We start from the raw sequence: 24481 nt of genomic DNA on the forward strand, positions 1-24481 counted from the left end.
AAATGGCATTTTCTTGTGGTTTTTGATAGTTGGATTCATGGCCATAGCTTCCAGTACGAGAATAAAGAGATCAGTGCGATGGTCATTATCGCAGACAAATGCTCTCAAGCAATGAGAGTACTGAGCTCAGTACCCGTTCCAGTGGGAACAAGGAACTAGAGAATATATGGCCATGGCAGCGGGGGGGGGGGGGGGGGGTCTCTTTATGATTAATTTCTCATGAAATGAGGTGCCTGGATCTAGAGGCAGAGGTGCTGTGGAACTGGTACCATACATCTTGTTGAAAGATGTGTTGGGGTTTGGTGGACTACTTAACTCTACTGACAAGATGCTTGCTTCCTGGTTAGATGTCCTTTTGGTTAATATATGGATAGGGACATCTGGCAGTCTATAGTCATTCAGTAGTTGCAGATCCATTGGGTTACTCTCCGAGGGGCCAGAGCACCTTTGCGTGTTTCTCCATTTGCTTTAGCTTCTCTTGGCGAGTAAACTGCTCCCACAGGTGGAGTGTTGTATGGGGCTCAGAGATCCTGGGGATGAACTTGCATGGGTTCTGACTCTGGCATTCCTCGATACGTAGATCACATACATGTGATCTATGATTATTCCGTTCCTTCAACAGGAAGCATAACTGTTTAAGCTATCCAGGGCCTACCGGTGCCTTGCAAGTTAAGTTCCTGCCTCTGCTTCACTCCCAAAGTGCCTGGAATCTTGAGTACTGTTGACGGTGGGGCAGGAAGTACCAGGGAGCGACATGTTTTGGGGCAACTCTACTAATTGTAGCGTGGTGCAGGAACCTCCTTGCTCCCCCTTATTTGGCATGATTATGTTTGCGCTGTTATCTGTCCTGGCTTGATCCCCAGTATTGACTTGATCCTCTACCTGGTAGGTGTTGGACATTCTTCATTCAGGGGTTCGGATTCCCTCCTCACCTCTTTACTAGTCTCATAGATCACGTTGATCTCATTTTTCGGGGCCTTCCTTCTTTTTGCATTATGACTGCAACAGCTTGGTTTACTCTGGAGATTCTGGTAGAAGTCAGTAATACGTTTGTTAGAATTCCTATGCATTGCACTAGTTGGTGCCAAGGCAGTGCTGGGAATTTGTGCCGCTCTGTCTCTGTTCGCACATTGCTGGAATGACTGGGCTACGTAGGATGGCAGGGGGTTCGTTCTTGGCATTTTACAAACTACAGTGGAGGAAGGACTTCGACTATTCCACAGCTGGCTGTTCAAAAGCTGGTTCTTGAACTGCCCCCTTGTATTTGTTCTAGTTCTGATGGGGACAAACACAATCTAGTCGCAAGACAACTCTCCATACACAATGGCAAGGCACATTTCATTAAACAATGATCTTACAAAATGCAGGGGGAAACTGAATATATATTGCAATTCATATAGCAACTCACACATGTTCCAAGGCATGCCCTTTGTCATGCATGGGGATTTGAATCAACTAAATAAGGTTGAGGGAATTCATTAAATCAAAGTATTATTTATCTTTGTATATCAGCTCACCCTTAATATAGTCACAGTAGTTCAAACTCCCATTAACCATGGGATTTGAGGAATTAACCAAAGAAGAACTTACTAATTCAAAAAATTCAAGTTGAATGGGTGCCTTATACTTAGGAGGGCAATAGGTGAACAATATAAAGGCAACGGGAGGGACGAACTCTTGACGGACACAGTGGCGGCTGACATTGTATCGGCGGGTGGGTGAACGGTGTGTGGGGCGAGAGGGGTTGGCGGGAAGCACGTGGGGGGATTTAATCATTAAAAAATGTTATAAAAACACTTACCTCATACCGGCCCATCTCTCTTATCAACTTCGAGCCCAAACTATTGGGCAAAGTCCTTGCTGACCTCCTTAGGACCTGTGAGCCAGATCTGATCCACCCGGATCAGTCCAAGTTTATGCCACACCACTCTATGCGCCATAACATCAGACGGGTGCATAACGCCATGGTAAGAGCCCCAGAACTTGGACGCCCTGCGGCTCTTTTCCTGGCGGATATTGACAAGGCTTTTGACTCCCTCAGCTGGTCGTATCTCATCCAACTCCTTGAAGTTCTTAACTTTGGCCCGTGCTTCTTGGCCTACGTACGATTGCTCTATACAGGGTTAACAGCTTCGGTCAGGATCGCAGGGCATCGCTCGGCCACGTTCCCCATCTGTCGTGGCACGAGGCAGGGCTGCCCCTTGTCACCATTACTGTCTCCCCTCGCTGTGGAACCCTTGGCAGCATGGGTGTGTGGCGACCTGGTGCTCAGGGGCTTTGAGTGGTTTCCATCCCGATCCAATCGCATCGCGCTATACGCAGACAATGTCCTCTTTTTCTTGACGGACCTGTGGTTTTCGGGGCCCCACATCCTACAGATTCTTCAAGTGTTTGACCAGACCACTAGGCTTAATACTAACCCCTTCAAGTCCATATTGTTTCCGGTGTGTGGGAATCAGGGTCGCGAAACATGGGCCGAGCAGCTATCTCGCGCTACTACGGGATTTACGTATCTCGGTATTTTTATGTCACCCTTCCCAAAGATTTCCTGGGTACACAATATTAACCCACTCACTTCAAGCCTTAAGGAGAAAACTGCAATTTGGTCTACCCTCCCGCTCTCATTGTATGGCCGTTTGGCGATTTTTAAAATGGTTTCTCTGCCCAGAATACTTTATAGACTACAAAATTTCCCATCTGCTATACCGCGAACTTGGTTCACTCAAATCAACGCCATCCATAACAACTTTCTCTGGAATGGCGGTGCTGTACTTGTTGCTTTGAGTACGTGCACACAGTCGACATATTGTGGTGGCATAGCAGCTGCAGATGTGTACGCTTATTACGCTGCCTCACACTTGTTAACTGTAAATGAGTGATGGTATAATTTGTCGACGGATCCAGCATATGCACTAGAACACATGGCAATGGAGAGCACCCCCTCCTTCAACTCCTGTATAGCATGCGGAACCTGGACTTTCTACCCCCTGCCAGCGGCACAGTGATCCGGCTTTGGAGATCTGCGGTTAAACAGATGGGTTGGCATGGTCGCCTGACTCAGGTGACCCCGCTGTGGCATGGTACACATCTCTGCTCAGTGTCGGCATTAGTGGGTTTTCGAGGGTGGAACTTAGTGGAAATATCCACGTTAGGTGACGTAATGCTAGGTACCACCTTAAAGTCGTTCCAACAGCTACAGACAGTTTCAGCTGCACAAATCTAAATTTTATAAGTATCTCCAGCTGCGACATGCTTTAACTCCCCTACTTCTGACGATTGAGAATTTGCCAGAATTCCACCCTTTGGAGGGACACTTATTAATGGGCGACTTAGGCGACCATAAGATCCGTCAGATTAATCAAACGGTGAAGACGCACACTTCCACAACCCTACACAAGACCAGACATGCTTGGTTAGAAGACATACCAGATATGACCGATGATGACTGGACAGAGGCCTTGGCTAGCCCTCGAAGTGCGGCGTTGTCATCGCGCTATCATCTTACGCAATTTAAATATATATATACCGCATATACTATACAGGGTCCCGTCTTTGGAAGATGGGCGTCATTCAGTCCCCCTTATGTCTGAGATGTGTGGGAGGAAGGGACTTTTATACATACTGTCCGGGCCTGCTCAGCACTGCAGCCATCTGGCGGAGGATTGTGGCATGTCTGAGCAAGGTGCTGTCGTGGGATCTCTCACTAGATACAAGATTACTCTTGTTACAAAGCACTGATGGGAAAGGTGGGAACGGGTACAAGCCACACTTGCTATTTTTAGCTGTAACCATTACAAAACGGGATATTGCACAGGCATGGAAGGGTGCGTCCCCCCGACGATTGGCAGGTGGAAAAAGGCCATTGACAACTGCATGAATGCTGAGATTCCGGTGTTTCAAGCTTGGGGCTGCCCCCAAAAGCCTAGGAAAATATGGTTAAGATGGGCGGAATATCGGGGCATAGAGTTACCTCCCATTCCACCTCTAGATCCCTGAGAGGACACACTCTTCTAATGTTATTGGTCATTGAGTAATCTGGATTATCATTTGAAACTTCCGGTATGTTTATCCACTTGGACAAATATAGATTTGTGGGATTTGGGACTTACAGCACAATGTGTTTGTTACTGTACCTGCAGGTTCTGCAGGAGTTAAATATTTTTCAATTGTATGTTTATGCAGCCATACGATGTCTTCAAACTGTATCCTATGGGCCATGGCCCGGTATGTACCATGCAAACTTAATAATATATTGTTAAAAAAAACACTTACCTGGTGCTGCCAGCCAGCTAACGCTCCTCTGCTTCCAGTTCCTGGCATCACAGGCTCCACATCCAATCCCCCTGCATCTCTCAAACATGAGAGCAGCGTGGGGATTGGCCAGAGCAGGTTGGAGTAACGCTCGCTCAGGCACAGGGAGTCTGTGCTGTTTCTCCAACCCGGCTGTGCAATACAGCCATGTTGGAGAAACCTAAGTGCGCATGTCAGTTTGGCTGGCCTAAGACGGCTGGTCAAACTGCCATAAAAAAATTTTAAAATATCGTTTTATTTTTCAGCTGCTGGCTCTAAGCCAGTGGGGGGACGTTTCTCCACCATTTCGGAGGAGCTGCTACTGGATAGAGAGCCTAAAATAAATAAAGCCAGCAAATAGATTGCCAGAAAATGTGAATAATAAACCACAAAGCCAATGGTAAGCAACGGATGAAATGGAATTGATAACTTCTCCTACAAGGACTAGGTCAGTGTCTTGAACATCACTAACGAGGCGTGAAAAGGCTACACTATTGTCCAATACTATCATAGCAACCCAACCGCTACCTTGCAGTCTTTCCTTTTTTGAAAATGTGGATGGAACCCTTCTGAATAGTCAGGAGTATGTCAGATGCTGAAGTGTCTTTAAGCCACGTCACACTTAAGAGAAGGACATCAACCAAGTAGTCGCTGAATAAATAAAAAAAATCATCCTTATGTTTGACCTTGAAGATAATGTATTGGTATGGCACAAGCCAAGAGAGCACTGTACATCTCTTGGGGAATGAGAGACAAACTACAAGAGTGTGTACATCAAATAGGGTTACACAATTACAATTCATGCACTCCATTTCACATTAGGCGCATGGGATTAAGTGATTTGCCCAGAATCATTTAATGCAGTGTCAAGCGCCGAGCCAGCGATTCGAACCTTGACCTCCAGGGTCCCAAGGAGGCAGCTTTAGCCGATAGGCCATATTTCTTTCTAGAGTTTATTTAAATATGCAAAGTGTAGTTCAGAGGTTACCCTCTATTGGGTCTGTAAAATTGATGAATATGTCCAACTCTAGAAGGCACCACCACGTTCCTGCCTGTAATTCAATAGCTGTTGGCTACATAGCTCTGAGATGGGCCGAAGAATAGGTGAGGAAACCATAATGGATGGCCCCAGGCCTACTGTAGGTTGGTGCTACAAATCCATGGGACCTACACCTCTAGCCAGGATGATTTATGGTGAATGCTGTTGCAGACATATCAACACTCCCAATTTAGGTAGAGGCGCCCAATTTTTAAAGATAAAAAAGAATCATTTCAGGTTTCTTCCACTTAACAAATCCTCCACTTACTTCAATGCAAGTGAATGGGGAAATAGTTTTACCATCTGTTTTCTAAAGCACCTTCTTATCTGTTCATTAATACTTGATTCATAGTGCTGCACCATAAACTAGTGATACTGCCTATGTACTGTACATCTCTATAGTGCTAATCATAATTGTTTTTGGCAAGTACGGGCTAGCAGTTAATAGGCATAGTCTATTGATCTCTGTTCTCTTCCCAGCCATGATTCCACATTTTACAGAGATGTGCAACCTCACTACTTCTTGTCTGAGAAAGTACCTGCCATCTTAGCCTTTTTCTTGGAGGCTGGAGGCTGTGAGAGAGCATCTCATAGCGTGGTCATGACCTCTACTGCTCCTATTAGAAAGTCTCCAGCGTCAGGGGGGTGGTGCTCTGGAGCAGGTCCCATATGCAAAACCCTGACAAGGGATTATTCTTTCCACAGTGCTTGAAGACTCCAGATATTCCAGCTGTAAGAAGCATGTTGATCTCAGATGCTCTAAAGTGGTGGGTTGTTCAATTGATCTCTTCAAGGGTGTAGACCTGTGTCTTCATTCCCTGTAGTTCTGACCATGGGGGCCAGCTGGAAGGGGTTTATCCCAAGTTTAAGGGAACTCTTGGCTGCTGGCCTGTACAGGAGTCAGACTGGTCCTTGAATTGGGGGAAGTTTTCCAGCACCCTGTACACAATTCGATTATTTGCTTATCTCCTCGAGGGAAAGGTCTTTTGTAGCACGCTGGCAACTTTTGGCAAAAAATGATGTGAATTATAAGGGGGTTCTAGTTCAACCCCTGAATAAGTTTGCACCCCTCTTCTCTCCTGGACAGAACTTCATCTTCGCTTTTTGTTCTGTGTCAAACATTGTGGGTGAGGAGAATGTTTTGGGTAGGCGCCGCGAGAGGGGTGCTTCTACGTTGGGGGATCTCAAACGCCAGTAGTCAGTTTATCTGGAGGTTGCCAGTGGGCTGCACTGACACTCGGTTTCAGGGACTGGGACGCATTTAGCATCATATTTATAAAAAAAAAAAGAAAAGGCACGGGAACTGAAAACATATGAGAGTTTGCTTGTTGTAGTTTGACATCTAGTGATGCCAATGAGTTGGAATGTACATGAGATAGAAAGATAATGGAAGTGAATGAGTTGGAGTAGAACTCTTGCCCAGTGTGGAGTTGCCTATTCTTGGTTAGATCTTTACTGCTTCTACTGCAGTTGGTTGTGGACATCCATATGTAATCTTTCTACAGGCTGATATCAGTGGACTGCTTCTTATTGACACCGTCTTTCAACATTTGGTATGGAATCTTAACACGGTGTTGAAGCTAACAGTTCCAAAAAGAGACAGTTACCATTACCATCCCAATCTCTCTACTTACATTAATCAATGCTCTTCAGAAATGCAAAGAAAATGCTCAAATAATAGGAGCAGGATGTCAGAGGTGACCGAACTGTACTAAAAGTGTCAGCATCCACAACAATGCCTCTGATAAGCCTCATTCAATTGTATAACAATTTTCACAGTAACTATAAAAAACAGATCATTCAATACACTTTTTTAATAATGTCAATGCATTCATTTTATTCATGTTTATTTTGATTTACGGATAATGTTACGTTTCCTGAAGCCCCGTGCACAGACAGCAACTATGCAATATGGCCTTAGACAGATGACAAGTACATCACTTGCAACAGCAGAAAAAGACTCCCTATGATGGCAGAGAACCAGGGTCAGCGCTACCATTAGTGCAACATGTGCACGGGCAATGGTAGCCAGGGGTGTCAGCAGCATCCTGAACCATACCTGCGCCTGTCCTTAATTATGCAACAGAGACACATTTTCAAAATATTCTTGAGAAGAACCCCCAAATCCTATTTAAGGAAGGTGGTTTAACTTGCAACTAAGGTCAGGTATTACAACCATGAGAGCCACTAAAGGTGGAAGTGGATGGCTCCAGTGGCAAAAATGGGAAATGCTTCTTAAGAATAATTTTGGGCACTTCAACTTATATTTTATTTTTTACAAATTAATCTCTCTCTCTTTTCACTGATTCCTGCAGTTTCTTCTCCCAATTCTGGTTCCTCTACCTCCCCCAAAGTAACTTTGGCGTAGGCTCATAGCTGCGCTTCAGGAGCTTGTGTTATATATTCACAGGCTGTTCTGCTGGACCTGAACCTCTAACACCCTCCCCATGGGGTAAGTTGAGGAGGGATGGGTTTTGGGCTGATGCAATGCATGATTAATGCATATATGCTACACGTTATATATTTAGGCGGGGGACTCCTGATATTTTAAAACTAAAAACTGCTTTCTTTTAGCTTTCTCCAGCTGCAAACATCCTCCACTTCAATACAAATTCCTAGGGCCATTAAATTCACCCAGTGTGTTTCCTTTCCCTCTAATCTGTTAGTATTGCATGTTAAGGAGCTAAGAAGGTACCCGCCTCAACAGTAGATGCCCATATGACTAAAAGACCATGATGAGGAAGAGCAGGACTCAGTGTAAGCAATCTGAGCAGTTCCTTGACTTTTGATAGTTGTGGATAAAATTAATAATTTTGCTTTTTTTTTTGATAAGCAATTTTATTGTTTTTACAAAGAACAAGCAGCAGCAGTACGACATTGGATTGTAACAATATTGACACATAGCCGATTGAAAGAGCAAGTACATTGCCTTTAAACCCCACCATATAGCAATGAATGCAAGGATTATGTATAAAGGTCAGGCTACTCCACGGTACCCAGCCATTTGCCCCACACCCTCCGATATTTCTTAGGACACCCCGTGCTTCATACATGGGTTTTTCTTGTGCGGCCCACCAATCCACCCCCCTTTGCCATTTCTCAGAACATGGTGGTGTGGGAAGCTTCCAGGAGGCGGCTATGTCCCGCTTGGCCACAACCATAGCTGTATTGAAAAATGGTTTCTCGTTCCTGGACGCGTCTAGTCCATCCATAATCCTGAGAAGGGAGTGTCGTGGATCATGAGGAACCTCCCACCCCAGGACCTCAGTAAGCTCACTTTCGATCTCACCCCAGAACCGAGCCAGTTGGGGGCAGGCCCATACCATGTGGAAAAAGTCAGCTGGGTCATGGCCGCACCTCGTGCACGAGGCAGACGGGTAAATACCGACTCGATGGAGGCGCCTCGGGGTTAAGTAGGCAGCATGTAAATAGTATAATTGGATCAAGCGGAGTTTAGCGGATGCGGTGAGCGTCTTGGGTGACATAAGGGCATCACGCCAATCTTCCTCATCCAAGAGACCCACCCACTCCTCCCATTGGCCCCTGAGTTGATCTAATGAGGTCGGGGTGTTATTGATCAGCATCCGGTAGATGCGGGAAATACCCCCTTTCCCCAAGTTGCCTAGCATTGTCTGTGCCTCGGGGGGACTGTTTTTAGGGATCCTGGTATTGTCTGATATGTGTATGTGGAGGGCATGTCACAGTTGCAGGTATTTGTAAAATTGTGATGGAAGTAGGAAGTATCTGGACTGGAGGTCCTTAAAAGAGCGCATGTGGCCGCTTGCCCACACATCACCAAGTTGAGAGATCCCTATAAGATCCCACATTCGGAACCCCTGCAGCCCGCTGACCTCCCTGAGCCATGTACCATGCCATAGAGGCATGTGTTGGGTGAGTTTATGTGTCCACTGGGTATGTCACAGAGCTGCCCGCCAGGCTAAAAGCACAGAGCGCGTGACTTCAGGCAAAGTAGATGGGATGGATTCCCCGTACATTAGGGACTGGATTTTGGGCAGGCCGAGCTCGCTTAGTTCAAGCTTATAGGCCGGGTCAGACCAACCTCCGTTAAACCAGTCATGTGTAGTCAATAGGTGAGTCGCCAAATAGTATAGGTATAAATCTGTCACCCCCATTCCCCCGTCGAATGATGGAATCCAGCACGTATTTAATACCAGCCGGGCCCCCCTCCCCCAGAGGAATTTAGTAGCCATAGTGTCCAGCTCACAAAACCACGACTGTGGAAAACAGAAGGGGGTGTTTTGGAGGGCGTAAAGAAATCTGGGGAGAATCATCATTTTAAACAAAGCGACCTTCCCCAAGGGGTTCATGGGTAGTGTCTGCCACCTGTAGCGATCCGCCTTAGCTTTCTTCACGAGCGGGGTGACATTGAGGGACCATCCCAGTTCTGGGAGGAGAGCAACCCAGATCCTAAGATATTTAAAAGACTGACGCCTAAGCAGTATAGTGGACTGCCAGTCTTAGCACTTTCTGGAGAGATGTAACGGGACCAGGACCGACTTACTGGAATTCATTCGGAGGCCGGAGACTTGCCCGAAGGATCGCAGGATCTGGAGACAATGAGGACCCAACTGGGCAGGTTCGGCCAAAAAGAGCAGGACATCATCTGCCTAAAGTTCAATCTTTTCCACTTCAGAGTTGGGCTCTTCCCATCCCCGAACGAGACTCTCGGACTGAATCAAGGTCGCTAGAGGCTCCATCCCCGAGGTGAAGAGAAGGGGCGAGAGGGAGCATCCCTGTCTCATTCCCCTTTGAATGGGGACGGCGTCGGAGAGAACCCCATTGACCAAGACACGTGCTTGAGGTCGGGTGTACAGAACCCCGACCAGCTGACAGAAGTAAGGGCCAAAACCCATCGCGGTTAGCACGTCTACCAGGTATGTCCAGTCCACGGAGTCGAATACCTTCTCAAAATCAATCAAAAGGAGCGCCAAATAAGGGGTAAGCACCTGGCGATGAGCCAAGGCCAGATGCAGCCTCCAGAGACAGTCTGGTGCCCCTCTGGGGCATGAATCCACATTGGTCCGGATGGACCAGCGCGGTAAGGTATGGCTTCAGCCGCTGGGCAAGAATTGCAGCATACAGTTTAATGTCCGTATTAATGAGGGAGATAGAACGATAGTCAGCACAGTGGGGACAATGCGGTTGTGACTTCGGGAGGACCACGATGGTGGCCATGTCCGTCTCGGGTGGGAAGGAACCTTTCTCCAAGGCCTCAGCATACAGGTCAGCACGAGGGCCTCACGGTATGCCGCATAGTACTCCTGGGGGAGGCCATCTGGACCAGGGGTCTTGCCTGACGAGGTGTGAGCAATAGCCTCGTTAATCTCATCATGGGAGATCGGGTGCTCAAGATCGGCCTGAGCAGCAGAGTCTAGCTGAGGGAGGTGAGCACCATCCGCATCCAGCAACTCAGAGAGTGATCATACTGGGGTTCGTTCAGCATAGAGTTGACAGTAGAAGGCGGCAAATGCGCCGGCCATAGCCACCGGGGATCGTTGTGTCGACCCATCTTGATCCAGTATTTCTGGGATAATGGGGTTCGCTCTGGTATACGTGATGAGCCTATGAAAGATTGTGCCGTTTTTGTCACCCCAGCCATAAACTCTGGCCACTGAACATCTCCAGAGGAGCTTGTCTGCATCCAAAGAGAGCTGTTTAATTTCGGCTCGAATGCTAGCGAGGTGCCGCTCTCGAGCAGCGTCGCCATCAACGGAAGGGGATTGCTCAAGGCGTAGCGCTTGTGCCTCCAGTGAAGTGATTTGTTGCAGTTGGGCCTGTCGCTGACGTTGGATGTGGCCTTTGGCAAAGCCATGAATAGTGGCCTTGCCCGCCTCCCACAGGGTACCCGGGGAAGGAACTGATCCCACATTGGTTAAAAAGTATTGCTTCAGTTCCGATCCCACCGCCTTCTTCAAGTCTTTGTCCTGAAGGAACCAAGCGTTCAACCGCCATATTGGGCGTGAGTAGGGGGAGGAGCCCCTGTACTAAATGGCAACGGGGAATGGTCGGAGATACCTCTAGGGAGTATTTGGACGACTTGGATCGTGGTGCAGTCGGTAGACGGGATGAAGATTGCATCTATGCGCTCCTGTGTGTGGCGGAGGTGTGCGTGAACTGTTTAGTGTGTGGGTGCCAGATTCGCCAAGCATCGCAAAGGCCTAGGGATTCTGCCCAATTCTTTAAGTGTTTCACTTGTGCCAGCCTGGAAAAAATTGGGGGACCTGTCGTGTCGAGAAGCAGGGTGGAAACCGCGTTAAAGTCACCTCCGATAATAGTGGACCCCAGGGGGAGGGTGGTCAGCAGAGCGGTGGATTGTTTCAGAGTCGTGGCAAGCATCGAGGGGGGTGAATACAAGGAAACAAGGTTAAGAGGAGTGTCCCCCAGTGTACCACAAATGATCACAAACGTGCCCTGCGGGTCATGGATAACTTGCGAAAGCACAAAGGGAAGGGGGCGTTTCAGTATTATGGCCACGCCATGAGAACCTCGAGCGAAGCCCGAGTGCCAAACTCTATCGTAGCCGTATCGTGCTAGGAAGGAGCAGTGATTACCCATCAGGTGTGTCTCCTGAAGCAGAAGCACTCCTATATCGAGGTTTTGCGTGATGGATCTGAGTGTCGTGTGGGTGGTGGTGCGGTAAAACAGCAAGAAACAAAAATAATCCTTGGGAGCAAACAGCCCATACCCCCCGCCCCTCCCCCCACCCTATACTTCAAGAACAGAAGCATCTGTCGACCCCCCTAGAACCAGAAAACCAAACTAAAACGCTCGGGTTGAGAAGCGTGGAAGGACCCCTCCAAATGAGATTATGTACAATGTCTCGGCAGGAAGATGAAGAATCAGAGCAAACAGTCTGCCAGAACTCGGGAAGTCGGGGCACGTCCTCAAAGTGCCAACCGCTTCAGCGGTCGCTCATCAGCACTTCAAAGGGTCGGGCTACAAGAGAGGTCAGTGTCCACTCCTGGGAGATCCCGCCAAGCCGAAGGTGGAGGGTCCACCAGCGGGCCATCAGAAGCTTGGATTCTGAGACGGGGAGGCCGAGGAGCTGGAGGAACTTCGAGGTCAATGAGCTGTTAGGCTTGAGGATCTTTGGGACGCCATTTGAGACCGGCTTCTCCTGCTGGAGTGTGTGTGTCGCAGACGCTGGTGCCCCGGCAGTCGGGGCTGTGAGGGTTGGGAGCCTGGCGGACGGGGGATAAAATGTATTGTTGCCGGAGGGGCTGCTTCTCTGTTAACCAAGTCCAGGCCGCTTGGGGGAGTCAAAGAAGTGCATAGCATTTTGAAAGATGACCCGTAGGCGTGCCGGGAATTGCTATTGGTATTGGAGGCCCAAGGATCTCAACTTCTTCTTGACCTCGATGTAGGATCGACGTTGGTCCTGCACTTCCTTGGTATAGTCCAGGAATACCATAATGGTGTGGTTTTGGAACTTCAAAGCACCTTGGGAACGTGCTTCACGTAGGAAGACATCACGGTCTTTGAAGTTAAGGATCTTCAGGATGAAAGGGCCAGGAGTGGCACCGGCTGATGGCTTTGGAGCAAGAGATCCGTGGGTCCTCTCCACCACGAACCAGGCAGAAAGAGAGTCTTTCGGCATCCAGGAGGAAAACCAAGCCTGGGCACGTCAGGCCTAGGCCTCGGGGCTTGGGCTACAGCGATAGGTCAGGGGGCCCCAGACCCAGGCACAATGCCCCGCTCCACCGCCCCCCTCTGCGGAACAGCAAGGGCTAGGTCGATGGGAGGGCAGGGGCTCGCCGGGGCTGATCTGGCAGAGGTGGACATACGGCATCAGCAAAGTTTCCGGGGGCTCCGCCGAAAAAGACCAAGCATTGTGTCTCAGGTCGCCATGGCACCTCGGAGGGTCGGGGGGCACCCTCAGAAAGGCCCAGCATCGACCTCCCGGCCTGCCGCCCGGCAAGGCAGCCTATCCCTGCTGCTACCGGCGAGACAGGGCCCAGGAGAGGCAAGAGGCAGCCCAATGATCAGCGTAGGCTGCCAGTTGAAGGAGACCGCCCGGTTCCAGGGCGGTGAGGGTACAAGGGGCGGCCAGTAAGGTGGGGCACCACCCCAGATGAGGGCAGCATAAGGGAAGACAGGGGGCACCCGCTGCCCAGTCCGTGCAGCTGATGGGGCCCCCCGTCACGATTTCAAGAGCAGGAGGCAGCAAAGGTAGAGCGGCTACAGGCCCCCAGACCAGCCCGCTCACATTCCCACTCCGCTTCCCGGTATGGTAGCCGCCGCACTGAAGGCCCCTACCGGTCCGCTGCTGCTCCTCCGACGGCCCCTGAGTGCGCTCCAAGGCCAATGTAGATCAGGGGCGCCCCCAACAGGGATGTGGGGGACCCGGAAGCGCCTCCGCGGGTGCCAGGCCTGGACCGGTGACCAGAAGCAGCAGGAGTGCGGGGCAGCCAACCTGGCCGGGTGACCACAGTTTGGATGCCGAAATGAGTGCCGACGGCCAGCGAGCACAGCCAGCCAGGGGAGAGCAGCAATGAGTGCCAGGCCCATCAGCGGGGCGCGATGCAGGCCGCCATTTTGTGGCTCAAGGGTCCCGGGGAATCGACAGCCGGCAGGACGCCCCAGGAGGTCGACACGGGCAACAAACAGCTCTGGACACTGCCCTGTGCCCCAGGAGTCAGGGTAGGCAGGTAAGAGTGGAGCGCAGGATGCAAGGCAGGTGACGGAGGGGTCTAGGAGCACTCTTAGAGTGCGACCGCCATCTTGATGCCTCAGGCCACGCCCCCATTTTGCTTTTTTTTAAATAAATGTTTAAGCAAATTGTGTTAAGGGATACTTATCCATCTTGCAGGCTACTTGTGCAATATTTATCTCCTTTGCACATTCCTATTTAAGTGTTACATTTCCATGTTCCTTTATGTTAAATTTCATTGCCATCAGCAGGACACTTTGAGTGACACTTCAGCTCTGAAAGATGATAACCAGTGAGCAGGTGATATAAGTTGCTCCAACTTTTTTTTTTTTTTTTTTTTTTTTTTAAAACCTTTATTGATCAAGAACAGAGCATACACAGCTTCTTGCCTACAACCATGTCACCTGGCCGGCAGCAACAACATGCAGTGCAATAGGCATAGAACACTTGCTAGACAGGAGTAAGTCAGGCTCACAGCATGTCGCCTACAACCCATGTGGACCGGCCGCTGGGTAGTACATTAAGGCTGCTGATGCAGGTACATAGTGGCAATGATAACAGCAAGAAGCACACAACCAATTACCCTGTGAGGTTTCGTTTTTCATTTTGTCAGAACCAACTTTTAACTTCCATGAGAACTGTACACCCCCAGTGCGTGTCCACCATACTTAGTATGTGGCGTAAGGAACTGTTCAGTGCAGAGCCGTGGCATGAGGAGTACCCATGGCTGGGTACAAATCAACTGTAGGGTTATGTTGCTCTGCCCGTAACTGGCCTAGCCAGTGACCTGGGGGGAGATATCCTTGATGCAATGTAGTGAACATGAACCGGTGCTACACACGACACAACCACTCAACCTGCGCTGCGGCGGGGAAAGCTTGATGGCATCTCAAATCCGGGGAAATGGCAACCCGCCCCCTCCCACCCATGCAGCAGGCGCAGAAAAATGCTATCATACCAGCAAGCATGTACTCGGTCCGAGCAAACGGGGAGCGTTCCGTACACCCATCCTGGGGGGGGGGGGGGGGGGGGACCAGGAAGACGAAAAAGGGGTCAAGGCAATCAATCCGTCGTAGCGGTCAATGGGGTAGAGACTGCACAAGGCGCGGCCGAGGAGTCGGCTCTCCCAACGTTCCCAGTCCCGCCCTCCTCGGAATCTCCCCCCTCATCGGCCCGCAGGAGGTAAGCGACGAGGGGTCCCCAGAGGTCCTTAGGCCGCGACTTGGGGGGCAAGAGATCAGCATACTGCTGAAGCCTTTCCTGCCATGTAGACATAGTACTCAGCCAGTCCTTGAATTTAGGCGCCCGTCCTCGTCCCCATCTACACGCCACATGGCGCTTGGCCAGCAGGAGTCCCAGTGCAAAGAATTTCCGATGCGTCTTGAGCACCGGGTGCGACCGGCCCAACAGGGCGAGCTCAGGGCAAGGCGCGGTGGGCACCCCGACCATCTCGGACAGGGCCGAGAAGACCTCCTCCCAATAAGCGGCAACAGCTGGGCACGTCCAGGCCAGATGGAGAAAGCCAGCGCCCAACCTCCTGCATCTCACACAGCGGTCATCCCCTCGCAGCCTGATTCGGCACAGTTTGGCAGGGGTATAGTAGAGGCGGTGCAAATATTTAAAGTGGACTAATCTAAGTCGCGCATTACCCGTGACCGCGGTGGTATGAGAGCAACTCTCCTCCCATTGTTCGTCCGACATCGGGTTCCCCAGGTCACTATCCCAGTCCGCCCGCGCCCTGAGGGAGGGGGGGACGAAGCCGACTGTACGTGGGTATACAACATGGAGACCACATGTTTCGGGGTGTCCGTTTGCAACATAGCATGAAGAGGCGCCAAGACCTCAGGTTCGTCCGGGAAATTAGGCGTAACCGCCTTTATGTTTTGTCGCAGTCGGACATAAAGGAACGTATCCATCACCGACGGGGACATCTCGCCAAAGAAGTGCGCCGCCGAGCGGAAACTCCCCTCATGATATAGGTCACCCCACGTGTAGATCGCGAGCTTTGTAAGCATTTTGCGACCGAGTTCCTCACGTGCAACACTCAGTCTAGGATCGTGTGCTAGGACCATACGGGGAGAGTATAGGAATGTGGCCCCCATTCGTGCCGCTATGCGCTTCCAGGCCCGGACTGTGCAGTCAACCGTAGTGGGGTCGCGATCTCCCAAGCGGACCTCCGAATATAGATAACCGGAAGGTCGCTCAGGTCTCATGTACCCATCCTCCACCGCCAGGTGCGCCATAAAGGGTGGGGGGTGCAGCCAGTAGGCAGCAAAGTGCCCTTGGGCACAGTCATAGTAGCGCTGAAAATTAGGCACCTCAAACCCTCCTTGGTGGTAAGGCAACATGAGGGTGCGCAGCCCTATTCTGGCCTGCTTCCCGCCCCAAACCAGACGAGACATCTGGGAGTTAAGAGCTCGGAAGAAGTGGGGACCCGGGCTATAGGGGATGTTAGTGAAAAGGTATAACAATTTGGGAAGAACCACCATCTTAATCAGGGAAATACGCCCTGCCATAGACAGCGGAAGATGGATCCATTTAGTGACATTCTCGGTAATTTTGTCGAGCGCCGTCCCGTAATTAGCCCGGATTAGGGCCTCCCGGTCTCTGGTCACCCTGATGCCCAGGTATTTAACCTCCTCCGACTCCCACAGCAATGGGTAGTCCAGGGGGAACGGTAGAGTACTGTCCGTCAAGGGGAATAGGGCTGATTTCGCCCAGTTGATCTGAATCCCAGATATAGCTCCGAATTTAGTGATTTCACGTAACAAAGGATTCAGGTTTTCCTGTGGCTTATGCACGTAGAGGGTGATGTCATCCGCATATAATGCGACCAGCAGTTGACGCTCTGGATAGATAAGAGAGCGGTGATTATGGTGCTGCCTGAGTTTAGCCGCAAGGGGTTCGATCGCGATGGCGAACAGCACTGGAGAGAGGGGGCACCCCTGTCTGGTACCTCTGCGGATGGCAAAGGGGGCAGATCGGGCACCATTGAGCAGGACCGCGGCCTGGGGCCGGGTGTACAACAACTTGATCCAATTCAGAAAGCTGAAGGGAATGCCCATTCGCTCCAGCAGCGCTAAAAGGTAGTCCCACTCCAGGGAATCAAACGCCTTAGTGGCGTCAAGGAAAATTGCAGCAGCCTCGCACTGTGGGTTAATATCCTGCAGCACAGCCTGCAACGTGCGCAGATTATGGGCAGTCGCGCGGTTAGGGACAAATCCGGCCTGATCCGGAAGGACCAGGCGTTCCATCAGTAGATTAAGGCGGGTAGCCAGTACCTTCGCCAATATTTTAATGTCCACGTTCAGTAGCGATAGAGGCCTGTACGAATCACATTGGTCCGGCGGATTCCCAGGCTTCAACAAGGACGTGATAAGGGCTTCGCGCATCGTAGCCGGCAGAGAACCCTCCTCCAGCGCAGTATAGTATACATGTTTCAGCACCGGGGCCAGTGCGTGAATGAAAGTTTTGTAGAACTCGATCGGTATGCCGTCCGAGCCCGGCTCCTTGCCCGATGACATGGACATTATGGCATCTTTTATTTCATCTAATTCGATTTCGTGATGAAGAAATTCCTGCTGTGTAGGGCCCAGCCAGGCTATGGCCGTGTCGTCGAGATAATCGTGTAGATTAATCGGCGTCGACCTGTGCGTGGTGTAGAGTCTGGTATAATGGTCGGTGAGGACCCGAAGCTGATCCGGGAGATTGCGCTGCGGGATCTCCCGCTCGTCGAGCAGGGAGGCCACGAAATTGCGGTACCTAGGGGGGCGAACAGCCGAGGCCAACGCCCTACCGGGCCTGTCTCCCTCTCCGTATATCCGCGCCACGAACGGTTTCCCCAGAAACCTACTTTCCCTATCCGCCGCCTCCGTGTATTCATTCATCTTTTCTCGGAGTTGTGCGGCCACCGCAGCCCCCCGCGGGAGCCGCGTCAGCTCGCCCTCTAAGCGACGCATCTCGGACTCGAGTCTGTGCAGATCCCCGCGCAAGGACCTAAGGACCCCACCTCCCTTAGCTATGCACCAGCCTCTCACAGTAACTTTGAAGGCCTCCCAGACCGTGGCAATACTGGACACGGAATCCCCATTGCGGTCAAAAAACTCCGGTATGTCTTGCTCCAGTTCCGCCCTAAAGACCGAGTCCAGGAGATGCGCCGGGTTGAGGCGCCAACTAAGAAAGGGGGAAACTGCAACGGGTATGCGCAGCGAAAGGAGGACCGGGGAGTGATCAGAAAGTGTGCGGGCGAGATGCAGTGTACGGCCTACCCATGAAGAGAGACCCGCCGAAAGAAATATATAATCTATGCGTGCCCACGTGGAGTGCACTGCCGAGTAATGTGTACCCTGCCCGAGCGAGGGGTGTGAGTACCGCCACGCGTCTATCAAGTGGTGTTCGTCGACAATGTTTAATAATGTGCGCTGGGTCTGCGTGTAGTGCGACGCTTGAGGGTGTGATCTGTCCGCTGTGGGCCGAAGCGCAGTGTTAAAATCGCCTCCTATTACGACATGTGCCACTCCCAGTGTTTGTATCTTCCCCCACAGTGTGAGAAACGGGGCCGGGTCGTCCGTGTTGGGGCCATAGTAACAGGCAAAGAGTATTGTGTGTGAGTGCAGTGTCCCCCAGACCAGACAGTACCTACCACCCGAGTCCGCCTCAGTCCCCTCAGGTATAAACCCCACTCCCCGTCGCACCAGAATCGTAACCCCTCTAGCGTAGTTAGAGTAGGATGAAAACACCCTACAGGTAGCCCAACGGGATGCAAATAAGGGGGACCCACCCTGTAAGAGATGCGTCTCCTGAAGCATGGCAATGGAAACCCCCTGCCTGTCCAAATACCCCAGGACCTGTCTCTTCTTCCTCGGGTTGTTCAACCCTCGTACATTCCAGGATATAAGCTGCAATTGTATAGAGGGCCGCGAATCAGCTACGTCACCCATTCACCCAGACCCAAACATCCATGGTTGAGAGTCATAGCATATGAAGTCGTGCAGCACTCAAATTCCCCAACATGATAAACTCCCATAACAACTGCCCCCTCCCCCCGACTCCAGGTAACTGGCAATGCGACATCTAAGATCTCAACAACTAGCCGGAGTCGGTTCCCTCCCACACCGGCAAACCCCACTAGCCGGGTACCTAGCTCCCTCCCCGTCCCTCCCTCCACGAACAAAACCATCCCCAAGAACATGAGGGAAACAACTGACGCCCTCCCCACACTACGGAAGGGGGAGTATAGGGGTTCGCCCATTAGGGGACGATGCCTAGGGGCCCCAAACCTGCCCTCCCTCTCTCTACTTTCACCCGCTGGGAACCAGGTATGTTCCTGGTATCACAATGCGGGACAGAGGCGGGTGACCGGGCACAAGTAATGAAATAGTTCAGTTCAGCTGACACCTGACCTGTTCATCGGAAATGCCTCACCAGAATGTACGTCTGATAGTCCGAGAATATTCAGCAGCAGTGGCCTCTCGCGGCCGGCGTGGCGCCCCAGCACGATCAGTCCTGCTGCGCCATTGGCGACGGCGCCCTCGAGCGCCTCCCTCCCGTTGCCTCTGTGGCCATGTCTTTTTTATAGGATTTGAGGAAGTCTTCGGCTGTTGTGGAGTTTGAAATAAATGCTGTCGGCCTTGGTAAGAAATTTTTAGCTTCGCTGGGTAAAGCATGGCGTAGGGCAGCTCCAGGGATGGTAGTTTCTTTTTCACCCCGGTGAATTTGCGTCTAGCTTCCTGTACCGAGGCAGTGAAGTCAGGAAAAAAGGATAACGTGGCATTACCATACACTACCGTGCCAATCTCACGCGCTCGCCTCAGCACCGCGTCCCTGTCTCTGTAGTTAAGGAAGCGCGCCACAACGGGTCGCGGCGGGGCTCCCGGTGGAGGCTTGGCAGCTAAGGATCTATGGGCTCGTTCCACAATGAGAGATGAGGAGAAGGAGTCTTTCCCAAACAGTTCAACTACCAGGTTCTCCATGAAAATTTCCATTTTCCCCGTATTGGTGGACTCGGCCAGTCCCAGAACGCGGATGTTGTTGCGACGGGACCTCGCCTCTAAATCCTCATTCTTGTCCGCAATGATTTTGAGGAGCCGATCCATCTGAGTCGTTTGCCTGGCAGCAGAAGAGGCCCCGTCCTCCAGGGTAGAGATCCTTTCCTCTGTTTCCTTGATGCGAGTATCATGGTGCTCCAGCTTAGTGACAACACTGTCCAACCTGGTATTGATGCTATCCACTTTGGAGTCTATTGATGTCAGACTGTGCCTCATACTCACTAGTAGGGATTTCCAGTCTTCGTCGGGTGCCCACGCGGCGGGCGGCTCGCTCCCCGACGCCGTCGCGGATTTCTTCGCAGCCTCGAACGGCAGCGTGGACTGTTTGGCATCCTTGCGACCCATGTCCAGGGCCGTCCCCCTCCAAAGTCCGGCTCCCTCCGGCAGACCGGTCGATCGGAGGAGCCCTCCCAGCCGGGGCAGCAGCCGATCAGTCCGCGGGCACGGTCCCCAAACGGCGGCGCAAGGGGCGTCCCAGCGCAACTCCCTCCAACTGAATGATTGCAAGCAGGCAGAATCAGGCAGCACACAGCGGGCCAACACCAGGGCGAGCGCTGCAGTCACGAGCCACGGGTCGAGGCCCTCAGCAAGTGGGCTCCTCACCTCCTCCGGCCGGCTCTCACTCCGTCCCAGCCGCTCCACAGCCCCCGCACCGCCCCGCGTCCAGCGCCGGCCTCCACTACACCCCGCCGACAGGGAGAGGACCAGAGGCAGGGGGGGGGGGGGGGGAGGCCGGTCTGCAAGCCAAGGAAGAGGTCGTGACCCCGATATACCGTTTATCCACGGGACGCCGCCCGCCAGTGCCACCGATCCACTGAGGCGTTCGTGGTAGGTATGGGCCGACTGCGCGTCCCGCGCCGAACTCGGACAGGCCGCACCGCGTGGGGAGCTCCTCCCCTCCCCCACACGGCCCGCAGCCCGCAGCTATGCACTCCGCCGGGGACAGACTAGGCCAGTTCTTCCGCCCTCTGGGGGCCGCACTCTGCCAAGCCACCCGCACAGGGAACCACAGCGCCAACGGACAGGCGGGATCGTCGCCAGGCCCCCGCAATGTCCTACCAGAATCGTTGAGAAGGGGCCGCCCGCGCCGCCATTAGTCACGTCGTCTCCTCCGCTCCAACACCAGGAAGTCTCCCCACGACAGGGGCGCAGCAGGCTCCGGCGTCCCCACAACGGTCCCTCGAGTCCACCGGCGTACCGCTCTCCCCCGGGGGGGCGTCCCTGCAGCAGCGCAAGGGCCCCAGAAGCCGCGGAGTTTCCTGGCAGGCGACTCCTCCCCCTCACCGGTCTCGAAACAGCCAGTAGCTCCGCCCGGGAAGAATCGCCGTCGATATCTCCGCCGTTCGGCAGGGCATCCGCGTTCCACGAGCACCGCTGCAATCCACAGGTATTCCGACGTCCAGCCAAGGCGTCTGCATGCAGGATAGAGTGGTCAGGATGTCTGTAAGGATCGGAAGAGTGCCCGGTCGGGCGAGAGCCTTGCTAATGCGCGGCCATCTTGGTTTGGCGCCACCTAGCGCCCCCCAAGTTGCTCCAACTTTGGTTGTTATGTTTAGCTGTTGAAAGTGTTGCTACTGCCTGTTCTCTTTAAGATATGTGTATATTAAGACATGGGAAATTCCTAGCAGACTGAACTGACTGTTCAAAACACGAACATTAAGAAAGGTGTCATCAGGTTAAAAAATCAAGTAAGATGTAAAAGAAATGGAAGCTCCCATCTATAGAGGGCTAGGGCATACATGCCTACATTGTAAACCTGTAAAGTGGAAGATTTTGAAAACAATAATTGTGGGGAATGTATATTTGTCATTGACTTCTATTGAAGCAAAGGCAGTTTTAGGCAGGGGACAGCTAAAATAAAGCAATTTTTGGTTTAAAAAAATCAGGAGTCTCCTGACCGAATCCGGTCTGTTGGCATGTCTACTAGGGGTTTATAGGTGCCTATTGAACAAATAATGTCCTATATACGCATTCATTTTAACAACTTAACACATATACACTGAAGTCCAAGAAATAAAGGTAAACAGTGATACCCCCTAACAATATATTATTCCTAAATAATCATATTACCCCACATGTCTGTTTTTTTGTGTGTTTTCCCTATAACTTATGGAAACTCTCCCTGACGTTTGCCTTGCTGCTCCAGCCAAAGTACCAATGACCCTTGTTTGCCACCTCGCTCTTCATCACCTTGGACAATGATTCCAGAGCTAGATATTTATGTATAAAGCTATAGCATTATGGGTTTTGAGGCCTTAACTTGCTTCCATCAATATACATTTTTTTAGCAATCACATCAAAGAGCTTTCAGTCCTATTAAGGACACGGAGGTGGGAATTATGCTCTCTCTTACATTACTGCAAAACACAGCAGCCAATTATAAACAAACATCTCACAATGAAAAACTTAATTCCCCATGAACACTTCTTATGACATCACAATATCATATACCAATGAGGCCCCAGAGAGCTCTATAAAATGTGTTGACCCCATAGTCCTTCCTCTTTCTTTGCAAGAGTCAAACATGAACCATTTAGAACTTTTCAGAACAACTCCAACAGAACTGTGGACATCCCCAGCCAAAGACATTATCTGCGACACAGCAAAGTATCTTCAATCGCCATCTGTAACGAAACCAGATCCAAGCAATCTCTAACTTTAACCGTAACTTCTTGATGAAGCACAGTGTTCAACCCTTCTTTCCTTCAGTTCCTGTAAATAAAGTACACCATGTAAGAAAAACCAAAACAAATTGTGCAACTAAAACCAAGGGTGAGCCATATTATATAAATCAACATAAACTTGCATAACAGCGTTACATAAAAACATATGGCAGAATAGTATTATGCTTAAGTAAATATAGCATTTATGTGGGTGGGATAATTCTTGCGTCCTTGTCCTTAATAGCATTGAAAATTCCTTGACACGATAGCTAGAAATTTCTATATTCTATGTCATGACGGGAAGCTTCGGATTATGTTTGTTTAAAGTAGACCCACAACCACAAACGCAAGATCAACAATCAGTTTATGATAAAACACTTTAAATGTAGAATCAGAAGACCAATTGGCCACTGCCATGATATCTGCCAGTCGTGAACCAAGGGAAAATGTCTTAGACGCCATGCCTCTCACCCCCAACTGAATGTGCTCCAAAGAGAGGGATATCAATTCCTGCTTCAGATAGCAACCACCTAACCCACCTCGTCAAGGTAGCGAATTTTATAGGACCAAAAAGGTTCTGGAGTGCTTTAAGAACTTGACTGCCAGAAGACTGGTGCAATTCCCTGGTACAATCCTCTGATGTTTTTTAACATTGCACAACCAAGTTTTGTGGTTATCTGGAAAAGAAGGATTAGTTTTACATCCATAGAGAGGAGATGAGAATCAATTCCGCCATCTGCCGTCTCACTTGTGATACCACTCTGGAAATCGTGATGAAAGGAGGGCATGCGTAATGGAGATTCCCCTGCCAGGGCTACAGAAAAGCATCCAAGCTCGCCACAAGGGGATCTGATCTCCATCTGAAGAATGTCGGAACTTGAGCATTCGGGCGTGACACAAAAAGTTCCACTAAGCAGGGGCCCCAAATCAGTTTGAGTTGGTGAAAAATCTGTGGATGTAGTTTCCAATCACTCGAATCCCTGAGGAATCAAAAGTTCCAGTCCGCTATTACATTTTTCCTTCCCGAAATGTACATTGCAATGACTGAAATCTTGTCTGGAGCCAAAAATTCCAGAAATCTTTAGCAATCTCCGCCATGGGAGAAAACCTGGTTCCCTAGTCTGTTGATATACCGGACCGCTGACAAATTGTCGATACAGCATTGTGACCTGCGAGGGGACAAGGTCTTGATCGCAAACGATTCTACTTACAGTTCTAGACACCTAAAAGTATGACAACCCTTTCTGAAGATGGTGAATCTTCAATTGCTGAAAGGGCACGACAGTGAAGGGGGCCTGGAAAATCGCCTGACTAGAGGACGCTAATAAACCTACAATCCTGGCCAGTGATCTCAAAGATACGATCGAAGACAATAGGGTTTGTCTCAGTTGCTTCTTGATCGATCAAATCTTTTTGGTAGGAAGCTGAAGTAGAGCTTGAACAGAATCTATTTGAATCCCCAAGAAATCCATCGGCTGAGATGAGATCAGACAGGACTTGGGAACTTTGATGATGAACCCCCAAGTCCTGTAACAACTGAATTGTCCATTGAACGTGTTGGAGCACCACTTCGTGATCTTGGGCCATAATTATGAGATAGTCCAGATAAATAAACAGCTGAACACCTCTTAGCATGAGGGACTCTACCCCTGGTCTCATTAGCTTGGTGACATATCAAGGTGCTGAGGAAAGGCCGAAGGGGAGGACTGCAAATTCGTACCATTTGTGATCAAACTGAAATTGAAGAAAATGTCAGTGAGGAGAAAAAATA

This window comes from Triturus cristatus, chromosome 1_2, assembly GCF_964204655.1.
Source record: "Triturus cristatus chromosome 1_2, aTriCri1.1, whole genome shotgun sequence".
In the NCBI taxonomy this organism is placed as follows: Eukaryota; Metazoa; Chordata; class Amphibia; order Caudata; family Salamandridae; genus Triturus; species Triturus cristatus.